The sequence below is a fragment of the Equus asinus genome, chromosome 22 (genome assembly GCF_041296235.1).
Source record: "Equus asinus isolate D_3611 breed Donkey chromosome 22, EquAss-T2T_v2, whole genome shotgun sequence".
In the NCBI taxonomy this organism is placed as follows: Eukaryota; Metazoa; Chordata; class Mammalia; order Perissodactyla; family Equidae; genus Equus; species Equus asinus.
In genome coordinates, this window is record NC_091811.1 from 51,812,825 (window position 1) to 51,835,989 (window position 23,165).

At 46.6% G+C, this 23,165-nt stretch overlaps 1 long non-coding RNA gene across 1 annotated transcript; it reads right to left on the bottom strand.

The window, feature by feature from the left end:
* Window positions 1-769: 769 nt before the first annotated feature.
* LOC139041603 (uncharacterized) lies at window positions 770-21,402 on the bottom strand. Its single transcript, XR_011497061.1, has 4 exons — window positions 21,093-21,402; window positions 13,611-13,722; window positions 5,924-5,989; window positions 770-1,396 (listed from the first exon to the last, which is right to left on the bottom strand). It is a non-coding gene; the product is annotated as an uncharacterized lncRNA (long non-coding RNA).
* Between the last annotated feature and the right edge of the window lie 1,763 nt (window positions 21,403-23,165).

A 23,165-nucleotide genomic window follows, 5' to 3' on the forward strand; every position in this document is an offset into this window, starting at 1 on the left:
TTGAGTGGAGCAGATTCTTCCCGCTCCTGCAGTCAGCCTGCTTGCTGCAGCCGGGTCCTTCCCCATGTGCACACTCACACCGGGGAGAGGTCTCTCCATACTCAGGCCAGCGGGGTAAAGGCTGCTAGGGCAGCCGGGCAGAGGAGGAAATGTTCAGCTAGTCCTTCCTGGCACAGCTCTGCCTCTACTTCAAGCCAGGGCCCCACCCTTGCCCACTTCATGGGTCAGTGACTCTCAGGAGCACCCTTCTCTCACACCTCAACTCTCGAGGTGGGGTCCCCCTGGCGGGTTCCCACGGTCCCCACCCTCAGCGAGCCTCTTGTGCCCAGCAGCAGGCAGGGTAGGGATGTGGCAGGATGAGGGAGGGCCTGGGAATACAGAAAGGATCCCAGAGGGGAGCAGATGGACAGATGGTTGGTGCTGCACGTTGAGAAGCAGCCTATTGTAGAAGTGAAGCACGGGGGCACTGGGGCTAGAATGCCTGGGTTCGAATTTCAGATTCTTCACTTGCTGTATGACTTTGGGCAAGTGAACTCGCCTCTGTAGACTTTAGCTTCCTCGCCTCTAAAATGGGCACAATATAGGTCCCCTGCCCATAGAGTGGTTCAGAGATTCAACGACTGAAAACAAATACTTAGACCAGCGCCCAGCACGTGGTAAACGCTCACTGTCAGAAATAGTCAGGCTCCCTTACTTCACAGCTGGGAAAACGAGGCCCAAAGAGGAGTAATAACCAGACATGGTTCTAAAAACAAAATGGTTTTATATCGGTCACTTTTTCTTTTAATTTTTATGATGGGAAAATTTCAAATGTACAAAAATGAAGAGAATAATATAACAAACTCCCACGTACTCATTACTGCACTTCAACGATTATAGTATCAACTCATGGCCCACTGAGTGTCATCTATAGCCCCACCGTGTCCCTGGATTCTTTTGAAGCAAATCTCAGACATTATATCATTTCACCTGTGAGTATTTCAGTATATATCTCTAAGAGAAAAGGACATAAAAAAATAACCACACTACCGTTATTAGACCTAAAACATTAACAGTAATGTGTTAATATCATCAAATACCCAACCATTGTTCAAATTCTGTCTCATTTCTAAAATAATTTGTTTAAATCAGACCCCAAATAAAGTCTATATATGGCAAATGATTGCTGTCTCTAAGTCTCTCTTAAACTATAAGTTTGCTCTCCGCACCCCCAGCCCCCACCCTTACAATTTATTTCTTGAAGAAAACAGGTCATTTGTTCTGTAGAGTTTCCTACAGTCTGGAGTTTGGTTGTGTCTCCGTATCAGGAGGCAGATGTGATTCAGGTTCCACATTCTGGCGGATAACTCCACAGGTGGTGGTGTGTTCGTCCATCAGGGGACACAAATGTAAGCAGCTGTAGATGACCAAGGCCTAGATTCATTATTTCATTAGGGGTTGCAAAATAGTGATATTCTATCATTCCTTCTGCATTTAATAGCCAAAGTACTCTTACTAAGAGAAACTTCCCTCTCTCAACTATTTGGTTAACCTGAGTTGACTTTTATAAACTATACAGGAAAAGCAGATCAGTGCTGGATTCTCTCTCTTTTTTTTTTTTAGTTTTCAAAATAATGAATTACTTCCTTAGCGTCTCCAAAAGTGGTTAAGGATTATTTGTTTATCGTGAATTCATGGATTTAAATATATTTAAAGTGTTTCAATCCTAAAAAATATTTTTTTTAAATTGTATTTCTGGCTTAAATTTAGGGAATGAGGATAATAGAAATAAGGGGCAATATGGAAAAGCAAAGAGAACTCTGACTTTGGCGTCAAAGAGCCTGGGGGTAGAATCCGGGCTCCACCACTCACAAGCTGGGTGACCTTAGTCAAGTTACTTAACTTGTCTTTCCTTCTATTTCCTCATCCTCCAAATAGGGAAATGGCTAATAATAACTGACATTTACGGAGTGCTTACTTACCATCATCTTCCAAGCATTGTGCTGAGGGCTTAAAGGCATGAGGATATGTGATCCTCATATCAGCTCAGTGAGGTAGCAGTTAATTATTGTCCTTCCCATTTTAGAGGGGAGGAGGTTGAGAACAGAGGAGATGAGCAGTTTGTCAAGGTTACACACCTAGAATGTGGTGGGGCAGGGACTGGAACCCAGGGCAGTCTGGCTCCAAAGTGCACTGTAGTATAGTGGTCATTGTGAACATTGGGATGATTATGGCAATCATTCGTCGTGTGCTTACTGCCTGCCAGGCACCTGGCCTGACTCCAGAGCCCATGCTCTTACCCGGGACCCTATTTTCATAGTGCTGGCCTGTAGTTGGTGCATAATTAGTGAGAATTATCAGTGGCTGTAGAAGTAACCACCATGGGAGCCAGGGATGGGGCAAGGAGCTAACCAGGAAAAGGGCAGGCCCTGGCAGGTGGGAAGATCAGGGCAGGACCCAGAGGGCAAGCAGGGCTGTCCTTAGCACTTCCCCTTGGAAATGGAGCACAGTCGGTTCTGGCACCTGGGGGTGGGGTGGGGATGTGAAACTCCTATTGCAGCTGTGGTCTGTTTCTCCCCAGGTTCCCCCTCACCTGCGGAGCCACAGGCCTCTTGCCTAAGGATGCAGTTGGTGGTGGTGAATTCTATTCCCATTGCCATTATGGTTCTCATCCTAATTGCTTTATCAATCAGTAAGGGCAGGAAAGTTCCCTCTGCTTCCCCAGAGCCAGCTGGCCAGGGTGGCCCTCGAGGAGTCTTAGAGGACAGGCCAGGACCTGCCCGGCTGGTGGGGAGGGCAGAGATCCAGAGCGCAGCTGGAGGGGGAGTATTGATAAGAACGCAAAGAGCAGAAAGGACAGCTCTCGTTTCCGGAGCACCTGCCGGGTGCCAGGCAAGGGCCAAGCCTTGTGTTACCCCAGTTTATCCTCACAATGCCCCGAAGAGATGGGTCTTGTTATCATCTCTATTTTGCAGACAAGCAAACTGAGGCTAAGGGAGGTCAATCAACTTGGCCTGAGGAGGGTGGAAGAGTGAGGAGTCTAACCTGGGCTCCCGACTGCACAGACAGTGGAGGAACAGGATACAGACAGACAAGGAAGCAGAGGCAGGTGATGCTAGAATTCTCCAGGTAGCAAAGGGAGGGAGCATTCTCAGCAGAAGGAACGGTTTGTACCAAGGTGCAGAGGCGTGAAAGGGTTTGGCCTGTTCAGGGTGGTGACTAAGTCTGTGGCTGGAGTGAAGGGTGTGTAGGGAGGAGAGGAGTGGCAGCACATGGGGGAGGCAGCGTGCTGGGGCCAAGGTAGAAGAGCCCCGTGCTCCAGGCCAAGGAACTGGAACTTTGTCCTTGGAGGGTTAGGGGGCCATGAGAGGCATGAAGCAAGAGGGCCAAAAAGACAGTGATAACTTGGGTTTGCTTGGTGATCCATGGTGTATAAGGAGCTTCCAGAGGTGCATTATTAGGTGGAAGCCTTGTGTCAATTCTGGGAGTTAGCCCATTTTACAGAGTAGCAAAAAGGCTCAGAATGGTTATGAAACATGCTCAGGCCACAGAGCAATTAACAACTGGCCCCAAGCCCACTGTTCCAGCCATCTTAGGACATTTCTCCAAAACTCAGTGCATCATGAAAGATGGAGGCAGAGGCCTCGTTCAGCTCCTGGTTTCTGGAGCCCTGTTCCGGCTCAGCCTGTTACAGAGTGTGAGAGGAAGATCAGCTGTGCCCAGATCCCAGGCATCACTGCTTGTCGAGAATGTGAGAATAAGTAATAAGAACGAGCATTCATTGAGCTCCAACTACATGCTAGGTTAACTGGGTTAGGAGAAAACTAGACAAAGGTCAATAGCACCAGGCACTCTCTCTGATAACTAATATTCTGAACCGAGGGTCCCCAACCTGGGCTAGGCAGTGCCCCAGATCTGCCTGAAGAGCTAGAAAGACTCCAGGGGGAGATAACTGCAGGATTGCTGGCTCAGGCCCTAACTATGCTGTGACCCTGAGCAAGGCAGGCCCTTCTGGGGACCTCTGTAAACCATCTGCTAAGCGAGGGGACTGCCCCAGAGAAGAGGTTCTTAATATCAGAAGCCTTGGGGAGCCTCTTGAGCGACTCGGGAGGTCTAGGAAAAGGACTCTGGCTAGGGTATTTTAACAAGATCTGTGGGGAACTCTGAGAGCACAGCTGATTAGAAATAACTGGATTATTAAAGTCCCTTCCAAATCCAGTTCAACGAGTTCAATGAAACTCATGTTTCTTGAGCACCCACTATGCCAGCTGCTAATCTGCAGGTTTGGGATACATCAGTGAACAAAATACAAGACAAATAAATAAAATTTCTAGTTGTTAGAGGTGCCGTGGAAAAAGGAAGTTCGAGCCAGGCAAGTGTGATCAAGAGTGCTGGTTTGGGGAGAAGGTACAGGGTTCGATAGTACGGGCTAGGCAGGCTCACTGAGAAAGTAACCCGGCGGAGGCGAGGGAAGTCGCTGACTGGATATCCCGGGGGAAGGGTGCTCTGAGGAGTCAACAGTAGAGGAAGGCCCCGGTGTGGCGCATCTACGCAAGCTGGCCGGTGTGACTGGAGATGAGTGGGTGAGAGTTGGGGGTGGGGTAAGGGGAAGGAGCAGAGGAATGCTGCTCCAACGTGCTGGGACATATTCAGCGCTGCCCTAAGCATTATGACCCTGATCTTGACCCTGAACCTGTGCCTGACCTGACCCCTCCCCAACTGAACTTTAGTTTTAGGGACCCGCCCATCACAGTAAATGTCAAAACTGCTAACACCGACAATGTTACTTGTATAGGCAGGCATTTGAGTTTTACCTCCTAATCCTAAGTGTCTTCAATCTCTCCTCGAATTGTCCTCCAGGTACCTGACCTTCCCTTCCTGACTCCTTCCAGGGACCCAGGTATTCGTGGCCCAGAGGAAGGGGAGAAAGGCAACTGGAGAGCGTGTGGCCAGTGCCATCCTCATTGTCCCAGGGAAGCAGTGGCTTAGGGTACAGCTTCAGGAAAGAGAGGACCCCCATGAATAACTCTCCCTGGAATCCACATCTACTGAGCACCCACTCTAAGCTTCTCGCTGGACATCCCAAGGTGAATAAGACTGTCCATGTCCTCTGGGGGTCCCAGCCTGGGGTGAGGTGGGAGAGGTGCCACTGGGTGGGGAAGGAGACCAACACAGACACAGAAAATTCTACACATGTGCAATGTCTTACGTAGGACTCTCCAGCACTGGCATTGTGAGAGCGGGGAGAGGTACGTGAGCCCCAGGGTTGCAGAGTTCAGCCGGCCACCATCTAACTGGGGGCCCTATGCAAATCAGGCCTGGAAAAGCACCGGGCTCAATACATATTTCTTAAGTGAACACACTTCAATTTCCTTGCATGTTAAATGGGAATAATAATAATAATGTTGACAGAGGGCTCCCCAGAGGCAGCTTCCACCCACTTCCAAGGAACTCACTCTTCTATCCTCTACCTCTGACCCTCCCCTCAGCAGCACCCGCCTATCCCCCCAATGGGGTGTCAAGTATGCCACCAGGTCATATGTGTTAACAGAAGGATCATAGCAGCTGGTGGATGTGACTGTCACTGCAAAGGGCAGCACACAGCTGATGTAAACGTCACTAAAGCATTTGGCAAATATAAGTTGTTGTTGCAATTGGTGATCAATGGCTAGGGTTGCCAACTTTGGCAAAATCCAGGACACCCAGTTAAATTTGCATTTCAGATAAACAGCAAAATTCTTTTTAATATAAGTACTTCCCACACAATATTTGGGACTGGAAGGGAGGCAAATTTTACCTCCTAACCTCTTAGGGTTTTTTGGCTGGGCCTGAAATTTGAATTGACGTGAGGCAGATTAATGGGAGAAAAGCACACAAACATGTGTTTTACAAGACACCGGTGCTCTCATGAGGAAATGAATACCCAAAACAGGGTGAAACTTACATGCCTTTCCATTGGGTTGAACAAAGAGAAGCGATTGTGGCAAAGTAACCAAACCATCCGGGAAGGCTAAAGAAAGAGGAGAGGTATTTGACCAAGGTTTGTTTGGAGAAAATTCTTCCAATTTTTGGAGAACATTTCATTTTTTTTTCCTGGTCCAGGAAGGGCATCTTTCACATGGGAGGTTTTTTTTTTTTTTAACTTTTTATTAAGATTATGGTAGTTTACAACCTTGTGAAATTTCAGTTGTACATTATTGTCAGTCATGTTGTAGGTGCACCCCTTCACCCTTTGTGCCCTCCCCCAACCCCCTCTTTCCCCTGGTAACCACCAATCAGTTCTCTTTGTCTCTATGTTTAACTTCCACCTATGAGTGGAGTCATACAGAGTTCATCTTTCTCTGTCTGGCTTATTTCACTTAACATAATACCCTCAAGGTCCAGCCATGATGTTGTGAATGGGACGATTTTATCCTTTTTTATGGCTGAGTAGTATTCCATTGTGTGTAGGTATGTGTGTGTATACATATATACCATATCTTCTTTATCCAGTCATCAGTTGATGGCCACTTAGATTGCTTTCACATCTTGGCTATTGTAAATAATCCTGCAATGAACATAGGGGTGCATGGTACTTTGGGAATTGCTGATTTCAAGTTCCTTGGACATATACCTAGTAGTGGGATGGCTGGGTCATATGGTGTTTCTATTTTTAATTTTTTGAGGAATCTCCATACTGTTTTCCATAGTGGCTGTACCAGTTTGCATTCCCACCAACAGTGTATGAGGGTTCCTTTTTCTCCACAACCTCGCCAACATTTGTCACTTTTTGTTTTGGATATTTTTGCCATTCTAACAGGTGTAAGGTGATATCTTAGTGTAGTTTTGATTTGCATTTCCCTGATGATCAGTGATGATGAGCATCTTTTCATGTGTCTATTGGCCATCCGTATATCCACATGGGAGTTTTTATCTCCTGTTTTCAGAAAGAAAAGAGAAGATTTAGAAAGCTCTTCTTGCATCTGCTGTTCTTCAAGTGCCTTTAGCTCAAAAGAATACTTATGTCAAAGTGGCGTATTTCAGGGTGGTAAACTCTTCCATCTTCAGGACATACTTATACACAAATATTCGTTGTTTGTCTGAAATTCAAATTTATCTGTGCATCTGGAACCGTATTACTGACTGGCTGGGCATGACGGGGACGCGGGGCCAGGAAATGGCTCTGCAAAGGCGGTCTAGAGCTGAACTGAATGTGAGCATGAGCATCAAGACTCCCACTGGGGCCGTGGGATTGTTGCTGCCCTGTTGTCCTAGGCCTTTAGTGGTTAGTGAATCCCTCAGACTCAGGCCTTCTTGGGGCTCCCCGTCAGTCTCTCTCTTCCCTCCAGGTCTGGACCCCTTGTCTTCCCAGAACTTGCCTAGATGCTGCCCTCAGTGAGCTCCCAGGCTCATTGAGGATGTATTCAGTGCTAACGTTAATACCACTTACTGTGTGCCCGCTGGGGCCCAGGAGCCATGCTCGGCGCTCTAGGGATGTGAGCTAACAAAGCCACGTGGTTGGTCTGACCCAAAGCCTAGCTCTCTTTCCATTGGACCATGCTATGGCCTTGTCAAAGACTCAGGCATCCACGATGGGGAGGGAGGGAGCAGTAGTAGATACGGGGTTTCCTGAAGTGGCCTCCCATTGTGTCCCAGGCACTGTGTTAGAACTCATTGAGTTGTCACAAAAATCTTGTGAAGTTCATTCTTTAGGAGATTCTGTTGGTTTTTTTTTTTTTTGAGGAAGATTAGCCCCGAGCTAAGTGCTGCCAATCCTCTTCTTTTCGCTCAGGAAGACTGGCCCTGAGCTAACATCCATGACCATCTTCCTCTACTTCGTATGCGGGACGCCTACCACAGCATGGTGTGCCAAGCGGTGCCATGTCAGCACCTGGGATCCGAACTGGTGAACCCTGGGCTGCCGAAGTGGAACATGCAAACTTAATCGCTGCACCACCGGCCCGGCCCCTAGGAGATTCTTGAAGTTAAGTATCTTGAAGATAAGTTCACATAGATTAAGTGGTGGAGCAGGGATTTGAACCTAGGTCTGTCTCACCTCAAAGCCTGAGTAGTTTGCCCTTGTTTGTGTGTGTGCTTTGTGGGATGACGTGTGTGTGTGTACTCACAGTCACTTCCAATCTTCAGAGTAGGGCTTTCCAGTCCTCCACACGCCTTCCTCTCTTGGGATGGGTCTAGGGCCCTGGAGATGGGCACACTCCAGGGTACTTGCCCAGGGCTAACTTTCTCAGGGGCCCGTGCCGTCCGCCCACTCTCTGTCAATCAACAGCTGCTCCTGGGTCTTGCCTTCCTGGGCCAGAGCCAGAGTCTCTAGGGGTGGCAGGCAGTTGGTTCCCAGGCCCTTGGAGGCAGGGGAGATGGGAACATGGATGGTGAGAGGGGCAGGGCTGGCGCTGAAGAGACTGACAAGCACCTCAGATGCCCCCGTCTCCAGTTCTGGCCACTTGCTCATGCTCACGCTCTGTCTGTAATCTCTAGAACCAAACAGTCTTGAAGCTAGAAGCGATCTTAGAAACCATCTAGTCTTATCTCTTCATTTTGCAGAGAGAGGAACAGAGATCCAGAAAGCAGAAATGACTTCTTAAGATCACTCACCAAGCTGACAATACAGAGATTTAGAACCCGGGTCTCCTACCTCCTGGCCCAGTGCCCTCACTACTCCACATCCATGTCTATCTCTTCCGGTGGGTTGGCATCCGTCCTAACATATTAGGGCCAAAAGGAGCTGTTAGTTAGGGAACGGGCTGGGAGTTCTAGTGAGAGGTCCATGTATCGCCACTCACATCGACAGGGAAAAGAGAATGTTGAATAAGTGGTGTTGGGATGCCTGGATTATTGTCAGGGGCGGGGGGTGGATAATAAAGATGGGCCAAAAAAAGTTCTGTTTGGATCAAAGATTTAAATGTAATAAATAAAACCATAGAAGTTCTGCAAGAAAGTGTGGGTGAATCAGCTTATAATTTTGGAGTGGGAAAGCTTTCCTAATCAGGATGGAAAACCCAGGAGTCACAAAGAAAAAGATTGATACATTCAACCACATAGCAATTAAAAAAAACTCTCTATGGAAAACTGCCATAGAAAATGTTTTTCCAATAACTGAGGAAACATATGACAAAGGGATATTTTCTTAATTTACAAGGAAGCTCATAAAAATGAATTTTTAAAAAGTCTAATCATCCTAATAGTTAATAGTCATTTACTATGTGCTAGATACTATTTTAAGTACATAGATTATTTCATTTAAATCTCACAGTCAGTAATCCTACGAGGTACTTTATTATTATCTCCACTTTATAGATGAGCATATGAGAGTGGTTTAAAAAATTGTCAAACGTGGAAGCAACCTAAGTGCCCATCAACTGATGATTGGATAAAGAAGATATGGTATATATAAACAATGGAATACTACTCAGCCATAAAAAAGATAAAATCGTCCCATTCACAACAACATGGTTGGACCTTGAGGGTATTATGTTAACTGAAATAAGCCAGATGGAGAAAGACAATCTCTGTATGACTCCACTCATATGTGGAAGATAAACATGTAGACAAAGAGAACAGATTAGTGGTTGCCAGGGGAAAGGCAGGGTGGGGGGTGGGCACAAAGGGTGAAGTGGTGCACCTACAACACGAATGACAAACAATAATGTACAACTGAAATTTCGCAAGGTTGTAAACTATCATAATCTCAATAAAAAGTTTTAAAAAATTGTCAAAGAATATAGACAAGTAGTTTACAGAAAAAGAAATACAAATAAACATACAGATATATTTATTTGATATAAATAAAGCCAATAAACTTGTAGAAAGATGCTTGATATCACTCATTATTGATGAAATACAAAATAAAACTAGAATTTACACATCACTTTTTCACCTTTCTGCTTGGCAAAAATGAAGACATTTGCCAATACCCAAGCTGTCATGGTGTGGAGAAATGATTTGCTCTAGAACTATTCCTCTAAATATTCTGAGTTCTATCTTGGTATCAGTTCATGTCACCAGAAAACTAATTTGCACCACATTAGCTTAGCTGCCTCACAAAAATGCCGTCAACCCAGTTTCATTTTAATGTTACACTCTTGGTGTCTATTGATGTTTGGCAGAAGAAATGATCACGTGGAAAACATTGCGTTGTTTTCATCCTGGAAAAACTACCACTAAAGGCATTATCTACTCTGGTAATCTATGTTACTTATAGAAGGAAGGACCCACACAGTAAATTCTCTTTAGTATTTACTACCAGGAAAAACTTCTCTCTCCTGAAGACCTGATGTATTTTATTTTATCAGATAGTAGTAATTATATGACCCTGTCTATTTCTCTTTTTGCCTTGGCTACCAGGATGCTCAGAGCCATATTCAATGGTCCATTACAGCAACAATATACCCAGAGAGGTTGACGTCTGACTTCTTAACCCGATCTGACCTTATTTTAGCTCTCTTTTTCCCTCTCCCCTTCAATTGGTTTCTCTCCTTCCACTTGCTTTTTAATTTTCTAATTCTAGCTTAACAAAATTATTGTAAATTTGTATTTAATTAGAATGTATCTCAAAATCTTTTGGAAACAGGTGGGATATAAGTAGTAAATAGACAGTCAAACCTCCTCATTTTATAAATGAGAAAACTCAAGTCGTCTAGAGATTAAACGACTTACTCCACTCCCTCTGTTCGTTAGCATTTATCTTTGTGCACAGGTGACTTTGACACCCTACTGTAAGTACCTTAGAATCATATTTATCTTTGAGAACTTGGTGGCTAGGTCCAAGCCAGCTATACAGCTGGTGCTCAATAACTGTATATTGGTTGTAAGCACTGTAAGTGCTATGAGGAGAGGGACCACTTTTGCAGGGAACAAGGTCTGGCGGCTGGTAGGTGCCCATGAGAACTGAATTAACTGCAGGGCATAGCCTTAGCCTCTGGCCTCACCCTGCCACGCCCGAGGGCCTCCGTCACTCGGGGCTCTCAGGGCTGGGCCCAGAGCCATCAATCCGCCTCCCACTCCCACTCTGCCTTTATTTCTGCCCTTCCTCCTCGGCCCTTTTGCCTGGTCCAATCAGCTCCCAAATCTGCTTGAGTTTCACCCTGGGTGGAGACTGGCATGTCTGCCCTCCAAGTCTCCTGGCCCTGAAACACCTGAGGGGTAGGAAATGGCATCACCTTTTGAACACTGTGCAGCACCCAATGTGGGCTACTCATTAGTGGTAACTGGTGAGGAAGAGGAGGAGAAGGAGGAAGAGGAGGACCCGAGCATGGCTCTCTCTGTCCTTGTAACCCTCAACTGATATGTGTCCTCATACCTCTGGTTGGGCAGAGGGGTCAAGAGAGGTTGATAGGGTCACTCTTGCCCCACTTTCCCATCCTATGAGACACAGACAGGGAGGTAAGCTGGACCACGTGGATGGGGTGAAGGGGCCGGGGCTTCCTGTGCCATGCCACCTCCTCAATGTCGGACACCGAGCTGGCTTCCCATTGGCTGCTACTCCCGACTCCCCACCTGGCTCTTTTCCTGAGTAGCCTCTATGGAGATGTATAGAAAGAGAGCTGAGGTCTGGGCAAGGCCTTATGACCCAGATTTCCTGGACTGCTGGGCAACCTGTGTTGAGAAATTGTGTCCAGGTAAACTGAGCTCGAGTAGCCACACCTGCCAAGCCACAGGGAACCCTGGGCCTTGAGCTCCCCAAGCCAGTCACAGCCCAAGACCCAGCCTCCTGCAAGGACCATCCTGCCCAAGGGAGATGCTTTGCTGTTCCTTCTCACCCAGGACATCCTGTTTCTCATCGCAGCCCAGGTGAGGGTGCTGGGCGACGGACGTGTGGTCCCGTGTGGTCTCCCTGTCCTGGTCTCTGTGTATGTAAAGTGTTTGCCTTACACTGTGGGCTCCAAGAGGTTCCCCTTGTGTGTGGATGGCGACTCTTCACACTGCACAGGCCCTTCCAAGGCCATGGAGAGGACAGTGAGCACCATGATTCAAGCTGAGGCATGGAATCCACAGCTTCCTCTCTCCCTTGGCTGCTTGAACAAAAGTGGCTGATGTGGGGGATGTAGGGGGCTGGCCCCGTGGCCGAGTGGTTAAGTTCTAGCACTCCACTTTGGTAGGTGGCCCAGGGTTTTGCCGGTTTGGATCCTGGGTGAGGACATGGCACCGTTCGTCATGTCACGTTGAGGCAGCGTCCCACATGCCACAACTAGAAGGACTCACAACTAATATATACAACTATATACTGGGGGGATTCGGGGAGAAAAAGGCAGAAAAAAAAAGATTGGCAACAGTTGTTAGCTCAGGTGCCAAGCTTTAAAAAAAAAGAAAGGCTGATGTGGGATATGAACATTGTGGAAACTCTTGCCCACTTCTGTGAGAAAGGATGACTCAGTCTGTAGTACCAGGCCCACCCCTAACTTTTGCAGGACCCAGGCAAGTTTCTCCTCCCATGCGTCTACATATTGAAAAGCAATCAATCAAGCTAACAAAGTATCAAAGTGTTAAATAAAATATGTTCTATCAGCCTACCTCAATGATATACTTTCATAACAACATTTTTTTCAAGGTGTAAAGCTATGGTTATTAAATAGCTGAAAGTTGGCAAAACATCAAAAGACTAGATCTAATTATCATCACACTTGTCTGGGTGTACTGTGGATGGGCTGACAAAGTTTGGTTGAGTAATAAATGTATACATAATTATACATAATTAAATGATTACATTTCTTCAATAAGACTTATTTTTCTTGCCTTTGTCATAGGAAAGTCGCCAATTATACGGTTGTAATCAAGGTTTTCACGTAATTTGTGTTCTGTTGAAGTCAGGCCAATTTAGACAACCTTCCTTGAGTCATTACAGTCCTTAGTCTTCTTTTTTTTGAGGAAGATTAGCCCTGAGCTAACTACTGCCAGTCCTCTTTTTTTGCTGAGGAAGCCTGGCCCTGAGTTAACATCATGCCCATCTTCCTCTACTTTGTACGTGGGACACCTACCACATGGCGTGCCAAGCAGTGCCATGTCCACACCCGGAATCCGAACCGGCGAACCCCGGTCCGCTGAGAAGCGGAACATGTGAACTTAAGCGCTGCGCCACCGGGCCGGCCCCCCTGAGTCTTTTATTAACTTCAACTTGGAGAAACTTCAGTCTGCCAAGGCTGGAAACTATCAGTATAATTCTCAAAGCAATACTTGGATTCAGAACTAAACCATAAATTTTATGCATCACGTGCAAAAAAAAATGAGATGGCATATGATACATTACTGCTGTCACAAAAAATTACAAAATGTTTTCCTTTCATCATATAAACTGCTATTCCTTACATCATGGAAATTTGTAAAGTAATATCTAGATCTCTAGATTAGCAGTTCTCAAACATGTTTATGTCAGAACTCCTTACACTCTTGAAAATGATTGAGGACTCCAAAGAGCTTTTGTTTACGTAAATTATAGCTATCAGTATTTATCATGTTAGAAATTAAAACTGATAACTTTTAAAACGTTAACGCACAAGCACGCATTCCATTTGCTGTCAGAGCAATGATGATATCACATGCCAAGCAGCCTCTGGAAAACGCTGTACACTTGTAAGAGAGTGTGAAAAGGGCAAATGATTTCTTAGTAATCTTATGAAAATGGTTTTGACCTCACGGACCCTCTGGCAGGGCTCTGATATGCCCAGGAATCCTCAGACCGCACTCTGAGAACTGCTGCTGTAGAACAACGTAAGGCGTTGATGTCATGCTCCGTACGTGTTATACCTGGACCTGTAAATATACAAATATAAGAGTTATGAGAATGAATCTTACAAAACATTCCTCAGCGGCCACATGTAACTTTTGTCACTGCTGCACTAATTCATGAGCGCATCCACGAATTGGAACATGAAGAGAAGCAAGAAAAGGGACACTCGGCCTTTCTTGGGAAGCCATGCTTTGCCAGGTAGGAGTCTATTATGCTATCCGAGAAGGACTGGATGAGTTCAGGAGTCTTTTTGTAAGGCCTTCTTCCTCAAATCCTGAGCTCCACTCCAAAAGCTGTGTCTCCCACGTGGCACAACCCACAAACATTCCCAGCTTGAGGATTTAGTGGTTTCTTGCTTCAAGAACATAGAGTGGGAGATACGGAAAAGCGTTTCTCTGGGGCCTGACGATATTAACCGCGAGAGTAGGTGCTTCGGTTCCAAGCTTTGCTGTATCCTCAGCGTCGAAGGTGCCCGTGTGGTCCTTAATAAACCTACTTTGTGAGTAGATGTGATAAGCAGGGCCCTCTAAAGCACTGGGCCAGTGCAGGACCCCTCTTGCCTGGGTCTTAGGACACAGAATCACAAAATCTCAGTCTTAGAAGGGATCTCGGTGGTTGGCCAGCCCAGCCCACTCGGGTAGCAAATCTTCCATATGTGGTAGCGGAGGTGGATTTTCTGTGAAACTTCAGTGCCCCTCGCTTGCACGAGCCCTTCTGGGGCCTTGGAAGAGACCCAAGCAATGTGTTCACATGGCTATAGATTTTTGTACATTTTATTCTTTTTCTTAACTCCCCCAAAATTGTATGACTTTCAGACCACACAACCTGGATCCACCACTGCCCAGGTGCTTCTCTTGAAGGAATGTTGGATTTTAGCCAGAAGACAGGGATTCGAGCCCCAGCCTGCTGCAGACTGGCTGTATGACCTTAGAAATAACCACAGCAGCTAACGTTTATTGAGCTTTAGTGTGTGTCAGGCATTTTTCTAAGCCTTTTACGTGTTTGTCGCTTGTAAAATTCAGAAACGCCTCTCAGCCTCCCAAAGCTTCAGTTTTCTCTTTTGTGGAGTAAGGATGACATCCATCTGTACACTGCTTGAGGGCGGGCCTCGCCTTAGTCACCACGGTGTCCGCAGCTCCCGGAGCCGTGCCTGGCCCAGAGTAGGAGCTTGCTAAACATCGTTGAGGAGTGCATGCGTCTGGTGGCTGAGATACCGACCCTGATATCAGTTTCCCCACATTAAACCCAGCATATATGGGGTTAAAATCAAAACACTCCTCTCCTTACCCTCTGGCTTCCTGGCTCCAGAATCCGCTATCCTCCATGGAGACAGACACCGTCAAGGACAAGCACCTGGACTATCTCCCCCCCCCGCAAAGAGATACAGGCTGGTGGGAAAGCTACTGACCAGCAAGGTCACGGGCTCCCTCCTCTCTGCAAGTGTCTCAAGGCCAAAGACAGGCTAGAGGGAAACCTCCGACCAGCAAAGCCATATACTCCCCCTCCCCTACCTAAAACCTCAAATAAAAACCCTTCCTTTTAACTTTTCGGGGAGTTTGGGATTTCAGCATTAGCTGCCCTCTCTCCTTGCTCAGTGCTGTGCAAAAATAAAATTCCGACTTTCTTGCACCACACTCGGTGTCAGAGATTGGCTTGCTGCGCAACGGGTGAGAGAACTCACTTCAGGTTCGGGAACAGCTGTGCTGACGAGGCTGCCATTAGGCGGGCTTGGGAGGCCAGGCCGCTTAGTGGTGTGAGCTGGAAGGGCTCTTCTCCTGAAGTGGAAGGTCCACCGCTTTCAAACCCAGAAACCTGGGTCAGTTTCAAACCTCTCAAGGGCTCAGGTTTATTATCTATAAAAAGGAGTAATAACGCCAGTAACTAGCTACCTTCTAGGGTTATTAAGAAAAAAATGGGATAATCTGTGTGAAACACTTAGCCCATGACACATAGAAAGAGCTCAATAAATGTTAACTATTTACTGGGAATTTCAATCTGGGGCAGACAGATTTTTCTTTTTTTTTTTTTAAAGATTGGCACCTGAGCTGACATCTGTTGCCAATCTTCCTCTTTTTTTTTTCTTCTCCTCCCCAAAGCCCCCTAGTACATAGCTGTATATTCTAGTTGTACGTCCTCCTGGTTGTGCTATGTGGGACACCGCCTCAGCATGGCCTGACGAGTGGTGCCATGTCTGTGCCCAGGATCCGAACCTGCGAAACCCTGGGCCACCAAAGCGGAGCACGTGAACTTGACCACTTGGCCACGGGGCGAGCCCCTGACAAGCTTCTTATAAACCCACTCCTAGCTTGGCGTGCGCAAAGACTGTGCCTCATGTACAAGTGAGCCCTGGAACCGAGCCCTGTCCTAACACACAGCACGTGCTCACCAAACACGTGAATGAATGAATGAATGAACACATGAGTGAACGAAAGCTCTTTCTGATGACTAAAGTGTCATACCTCTTGCCCACTGGCATTAGGGAGCTGCCTAGCTTCTTCAGCTACTGAGTATTGAGAATCACTTTCTTGCCTTCATGCCCAAGCTCCCAGCTCTGTCCTGTTGCTGAAAGTGAAAAGCCGATCGCTTTCAAATTATTAGTGGACCCATTGGTATTGCCTCCCGCAACCCCTGGATTCACTGGATTTTCCCATGAATAACCAGAAAATTGGCAAATAGGATTTTCTCTCTATCATTTTATCTAAATTAATGTTTATCTTTATTCTTTTAATTAATACACATTCGTCATAGGAAAATAATTTCTAAGCAGAAAACACAAAGTCAAGATAACTCCACCCAGCAGACAACCATCAGTAATATTTTAGCCTATCTTCACTCATATATAAAGATGGGGATTATGAACACCTCTTTTTTAAAAGATTGGTGCCTGAGCTAACATCTGTTGCCAATCTTCTTCTTTTTTCTCTTCTTCTTCTTCTCCCCAAAACCCCCGGTACATAGTTGTATATTCTAGTTGTAGGTCCTTCTTGTTGTGCTATGTGGGATGCTGCCTCAGCATGGCTTGATGAGTGGTGCCATGTTGGCACACAGGATCCGAACCCTCGAAACCCTGGGCTGCCGAAGTGGAGTGTGCAAACTTAACCACTCGGCCATAGGGCCGGCCCCTGAATACCTTTTTATATATACATAAAATCAAGTTCTTATTGTGAATGCTTTTTTTCACTTAAGTATCTTGAACACCTTTCCATGTGACATCCTCTCCCACAACTGCAGGGGCCCTATTGTTGGACACTTGTGTGGTTTCCATTTCTCTCGATTATAAATAATGCTGCCATCCCCATTCGTTGTTTACCGTGCATACACATTGTGAGCATTTGCTGGCTAACAAGAAATCAAAAGGACACGTTTTCAGTATTCAGTGGGACGGTGACCATTCTTGCCCAGATTCTTATGTGACCTCCTAACTGGGGCCAGCCCGGCCTCCCCAGAGCCCGTCATGGCTCCTCCTCGTCCTGCCTGTAGTCTCAGCTGGCATTCAGGCCCCCCGCAGGCCTGCACCAGTCACCCCAGACACAGGCTACACTCACCCCATCCTTTCCTACCTTCCTTGCAAATGGGTCCTCCTGCCCCTGACATCCTCCATCCTGACTTGTTCTTCTTTTTTAAAATATTTGTTTCCAAACTTACTATGATAAGCATGAACTCCCTTTTTTTATTGACATATAATTCAGGTAACATAAAATTCACTTTTTTTTTTTAAAGATTGGCACCTTCGCTAACATCTGTTGCCAATCTTTTTGTCTTCTTCTTCTCCCCAAAGCCCCCTGGTACGTAGTTGTATATGCCAGCTGTGAGTCCCTCTGATTGTGCTGTGTGGGACACGACCTCAACATGACCTGATGAGCCATGCCCTGTCTGCGCCCAGGATCCCAACCGGTGAAACCCCGGGCTGCTGAAGCGGAGCGCTCAGACTTAACCACTCGGCCACAGGGTAGGCCCCTGAAATTCACTCTTTTAAAGTGTACAATTCAGTGGTATTTAGCATATTTGCAAGGTTGTGCCACCATCACCACTATTTAATTCCAGAATATTTTCATCTCCCCAAAAATAAACCCCATACCCATTAGCAGTCACTCGCCATTCTCCCGCTCCCTGAACGCTGCCAACCACTAATCTACTTACTATCTCCAGATTTGCCTATTCAGGATATTTCATATAAATGAAGTCATAAAATAGGTGGTCTTTTGTGAGTGGCTTATTTCATTTAGCATAATGTCTTCAAGGTTCATCCATGTAGCATGTATCTGAATTTCCTCCTTTTTAAGGCTGAATAATATTTCATTTTATGGATATAGCATACTGTGTTCATGGATGTCTATTGATGGACTCGGGCTATTTCCACCTCTTGGCTATTGTGAATAATGCTGCCATGAATGTTGGCATACAATTATCTGTTCAAGTCCCTGTTTTCAATTCTTTTGGGTATGGAGTGCAATGAGTGGAATTGCTGGATCATAAGGTAATGCTATGTTTAACTTTTTGAGGAACCACCATACTGTTTTCCAAAGTGGCTGCACCATTTTATATTCCCACCAGCAATGTACAAAGGTTCCAATTTCCTCACATCATTGTCGACTCTTGTTATTGTCTGTTTTTTATTATAGCCATTCTAGTGGGTGTGAATTGGTTTTGATTTGCATTTTCCCAATAACTAATGATGTAGAGCATCTTTTCACAGGCTTATTGGCCATTTGTATATATCATTAGAGGAAGATCTATTTAAATCCTTTGTCCATTTTTAAATTGGATTATCTTTTTACTGTTTGGTTGCAAATATTCTTTATATATTTTGGATACCAGACTTTTATCAGATATATGATTTGCAAATATTGTCTCCCATTGTTTTTTCATTTCCTTGATGGTGTCCTTTGGAGTACAAACGTCTTTCATGTTGACGACATCCGATTTATTATTATTATTTTAGTTGCTTGTGCTTCAGATGTCATATCTAGGAAACCATTGCCAAATCTAAGATCAGAGACTTATCCCTATGTTTTCTCGTGAGAGTTTTATAGTTTTACCTCTTGCATTTAGGTCTTTTGACTTAATTTTAGTATAGGTGTCCAAATTCATTCTTTTGCATGTAGACATCCAGTTGTCCCAGCATCATTAGTTGAAAAGATTATTATTTCCTCATTGACACTTTTGTTGAAAATCAATTGCCCATAAATATATGGGCTTATTTCTGGACTGTCAAGTCTGTTCCATGGTCTGTTATGTGTATCCTTATGCCAGCACCACAGAGTCCTGAGACTTGAGACAGAGTGCCACCGAAGCTTCGTAGCAAGTTTAAATCAGGAAGTGTGACTCCTCCAACTTTGTTGTTTCTCAAGACTGTTTTGACCATTCTGAAACAGGAATTACTTTTACAGAAGGAAAAGCGCATATCACTGTGAACAAAATCCTACATTTTCAACTCATTCCAACCCAGACTTTTCCCAGACTCTCCGTGTCAGTCCTGCCTTCCTCTGACATCTGATGAGTACTTGTCTTAGAGCATCTGGTACTCTGATGAGGTTGCTGGGATCGCCAATATCACTGGAAGATGAGCTTATTGAGGGCAGGGGTCATGTCTTATTGACTTGAAAATATTTCCCATGGCCCCTGGCGTGGAGCCTAGGACTACGGTGGGGCTGAGTACACGCTGAGTGAATAAGTGAATGAGTGGATAAATAAATGAATGCTATCAAGTCACTCCTATAGTTCCTATTCTGATAAGAACCTGGACAAACATCTTTAACAAAGAAGGGCTTAGGAAAGGCATTCATTAAATTCATGGTTACACCTCTATTGACGAGTGTAGTCACGTGTTGTTTCACCTGAGGTTTCCTTAGTTTATTATAGTTATTATAATGCTTGTCAATAAGAGAAAAATGTGTCCAAATTACTGGAGGAATTATGTATGAATTGCATACTTAGGCATTCCACAGCCAGGGCCTGGCTTCCATCAATACTGTAACTCAGTGACAGGTCTTATCAAAGCGTCAGAACTTGCTTAGGATGAAAGATTATTAGCCTTTGAATTAGAGCCCCAAACAGGGCTCTTAATTAATCTGCTAATGATTTTCTTTGTTTAGAGGGATTATGCCCAGTCAGTCCTAATATATACTACCAGAGCTATATGCGCAGATTTGTCACTTCAACAATCCTCCGGAGACCTGGGGTTGGAGTCCCTGCTCTGAGGAGCACCCAGGCCAGGCGTGGAGCCCGCACACACACCATCCTTCTGAGGGGGGCGAGCGCTAGGTCACACTGTGGGCCCACAGGGGGAGGGCGGGGGCAATTTTGCCTGGGAGACAGGGAGGTGTCAGGCCACTTCAGACATTTGAACTGAACCTGGAAGCCTGCCGAGGATTTTTCCAGGAAGAGACAAGGACTAGGGGGTTTCTGGCAGGGTGGGCAAGGTGTGCCAGGCTGATGGGACAGCTGGAGCAAAGGCTTGTTCACAGGCACACACTTGCACCCATACACGCTCATGCTCAGATGCATCCTTCTCCCAAGAACTGGGCCCGTCAGAAACTGGCTGAAAGATGTCGTTTTGTCCTCCTGAGTTGGCACACAGCTCAAATTCCGCCCGCCCACCCCCAGGCTCTGGGTTCTGAGCTGTCCTTTCCTCAAGAGGGTGTTTGATGTCTGCTGTCCCCTGCCTTCCTTCTCATCAGTGCAGGCCCTCTCTCTCACCAGGCTGGACATCCCCCTCAGGGTCTTTACTCCCTGCAATCTGCAGTGCTAATCCCTGTAGGCCTGGTATGAACTGGGCCAGAGATTACTGGTCCTGATGAAGCTCGGGTGTTGCAAGATGCATAATTTTCCACCTGTCCCTGCGGCGGCCTTTGGCTGACCGGCCAGGGAGAGCTCCACAGCACTGCAGACCACTGACCAGGGCAGCGTGTAGCTTTGTCCAATATTAAAGCATTGCTTAGAAACAGTCCCTATGTGCTTTTTTCCACCAATCAATGACAAGTATTTATTGATGGCATACCTTTCAAATTCTTTAATTGGTGTATCACAAGCATACAATAGGACACACGTGTCATTAGCACAGCCCGATGCATTTTCACTGACTGAACACACCTGTGTAACCAGAACCCCAATCAAGAGATGGAACGTGACCTGCACCCCAGTACTCCCTGGTTCCCCTCCCAGTCGCCACCTCTCCTATGGATAACCACTGTCCTGGCTTGTGGCAGCAGACATCAGCTCTGTCTGGTTTCGTACTTTATGTGAAAGCAATCCTGCAGTATGGACTCTCTTGGCACTTACTGCTGAACAAACAGATCGGTCAAAGCTTCTGAAGAGGGAAAGTGAGAGAGTGTTTGGAAGACTGGTTCTCTTGAGGAACAGAGACTCACAAACATAAAATGGAGTAACTCACGTGTATGAGCATCTCTGCAGTCCCTGGGAGGGCGGAGAGGGCAGGTGGCCTGGTGGGAAGTGCTCTGGTCTAGGAGTTGGGGACTTGTGTTCAAATTTGATATCTGTCCACAGTTTGCTGTGCAACCTTAGAACGTCTCTTTCCCTCTTCGGACCTCAGTTGCATCCTCTGCAGGGTTGGAGTAGATAATATTTTCCAACCTTTTCACCATCAAAGACACCGTCCATTTGTTATCTCTCCCCACTCCCACACCGCCATGGACGTCATGCTTTGAAAGATGTTGCCGACCAAGCAAACAGCATGTGAGTAATGATTAATTTGTCTCTCCGCTTCTTATTAACAGAAGACGTATGGGGCCAACTCAGATCTGCAGCAGACAGCAAGCGGTGCCATCCCAGGTTGATAAAATTCCAGTGAAAAACAGAGGCTCTTTATGGCTGAGTTACATGACTGCAGGCTCCTGTCGGGGAAGTGTTCAGAGCCTGGAGCACCCGATGAATTACAGCGAATACCTTGAGAAGCCCCATTGCAGCCTTGGTGCAGCCCTGCTCCCAGGAACCACCCATGGGACAGGCAATCACTAACTTTCCTTCCTGCTCTGATAAGCCGAGGTTCTGGCAGTTGCCCAACTCTGCTTGGAATTGACTGCAGAAGTGTGGAGTGTGGAGTCCCTTCCCTGAGGAAGGTCTCCTCAACCTGACCTCAGCCCCCACCCCTACTCTGTGCCCTTTACCCCAGCACACCCCCTGCCCAGCTCACTGTTGAACAAGTCCTTGGGTGCCTAGGGCTGTCTCGTGTTGCTCCAGGGACTATTTGGAAACTGCTGATGGAGCATGAGTCCCTGGGGCACTGTGATAATTGCCCTCTGCAGCTCCAAGCAGCCCCCACCAACTAGGGAGAGAACTCCAGCATCTCTTTGGAATGTGGCCTGCCACCTCCTCGAGTCCTGGCTGTCCAAAGCTCAGGCTCTGGGGCCTTTTGTGCACCCGAAGAGCTCTCTGCTTTCCAGCCCTGTCCCCATTCCTGTCCATGACCCAAGGATGGAGTGAAGTCTGCTTGAGCACAGGAATTGTGCTTGCTGAGGGGAGCAGAACCACCCCCAGAATAAGTCAGAATCAGTCTAGAGCTGGGGGCCAGGAAAGGAGGGAGGCAGGGGAGGGGGGAGGATGTGGTCAAAGAGAGCTTCTTGGCAAAGGGAACTCATGCATGGATGTGGAAAGAGGAGGCGCAGGGCTATACGGAACCAGGTGTCTCCAGGGTAAGGGAAGTGTTGCAGCTTGGATGGTCTCCGTGCAGTATTCTGGGCAGTAAGAGGGTGTGCAGGGCACCCAAGGGGTCACCTCTAGAGGGATGAAGTAATCAGAATTCTCTAGGGTGATGAGTTGGGAAGGGGAGAGGGATACAGTTAGGCAGGGAGTGGGGTGCCGTGAGTCTGCTGAGAACTTGGAACTTGATATGAAGACATCTAGAAGCCTTGGTTGGACACTTGGATGTGCCTGGGACAGATAACTGGGTGGCCAATGTAGAACAACACGTCAATCCAGCGTATGGTCCGTTTTTCTGTCTTTAAGGGGAGGCGCTGGGCCTTCGTACAATGAGGTGTGGTGAGAATTGAGGGGTAAGGCCAGAGGTGTCACGTTGGGATTAAGAGGTGTTTGCCTCCTAGACCATCTGGGTAGGCTTCTTGAAAGAGGAGTAATTTCTGGAACGGTGTGACAGATTGTCTGGTTATAGGAAACACCGTCTGAGCGCGTGCTGTGGGCCAGTGCTGCTCTAGAGAATAAGAGTAGATAGCTGTGACTCCTGCCCTCAGGGGACTGACATTGGAGTGGAGAAGGCAGATCATGGAAAACTCAACCCATAATGCTCGAGAGTTTGAGCAAGTCTATGCTGGGGCTGGGAAGGCGTCTAGAGTCAGCTATGTCTGAATTGTGTTTTGACAGACGAACAGGAGTTCTCCAAGGGGTGCAGGCACATCCTCAGAAGCTCGAAGATCCTGTGAGAATCTGGTGAAAGTTATAGATGCTCTCTTAGACACACCACACACACACACACACACACACACACTTCATG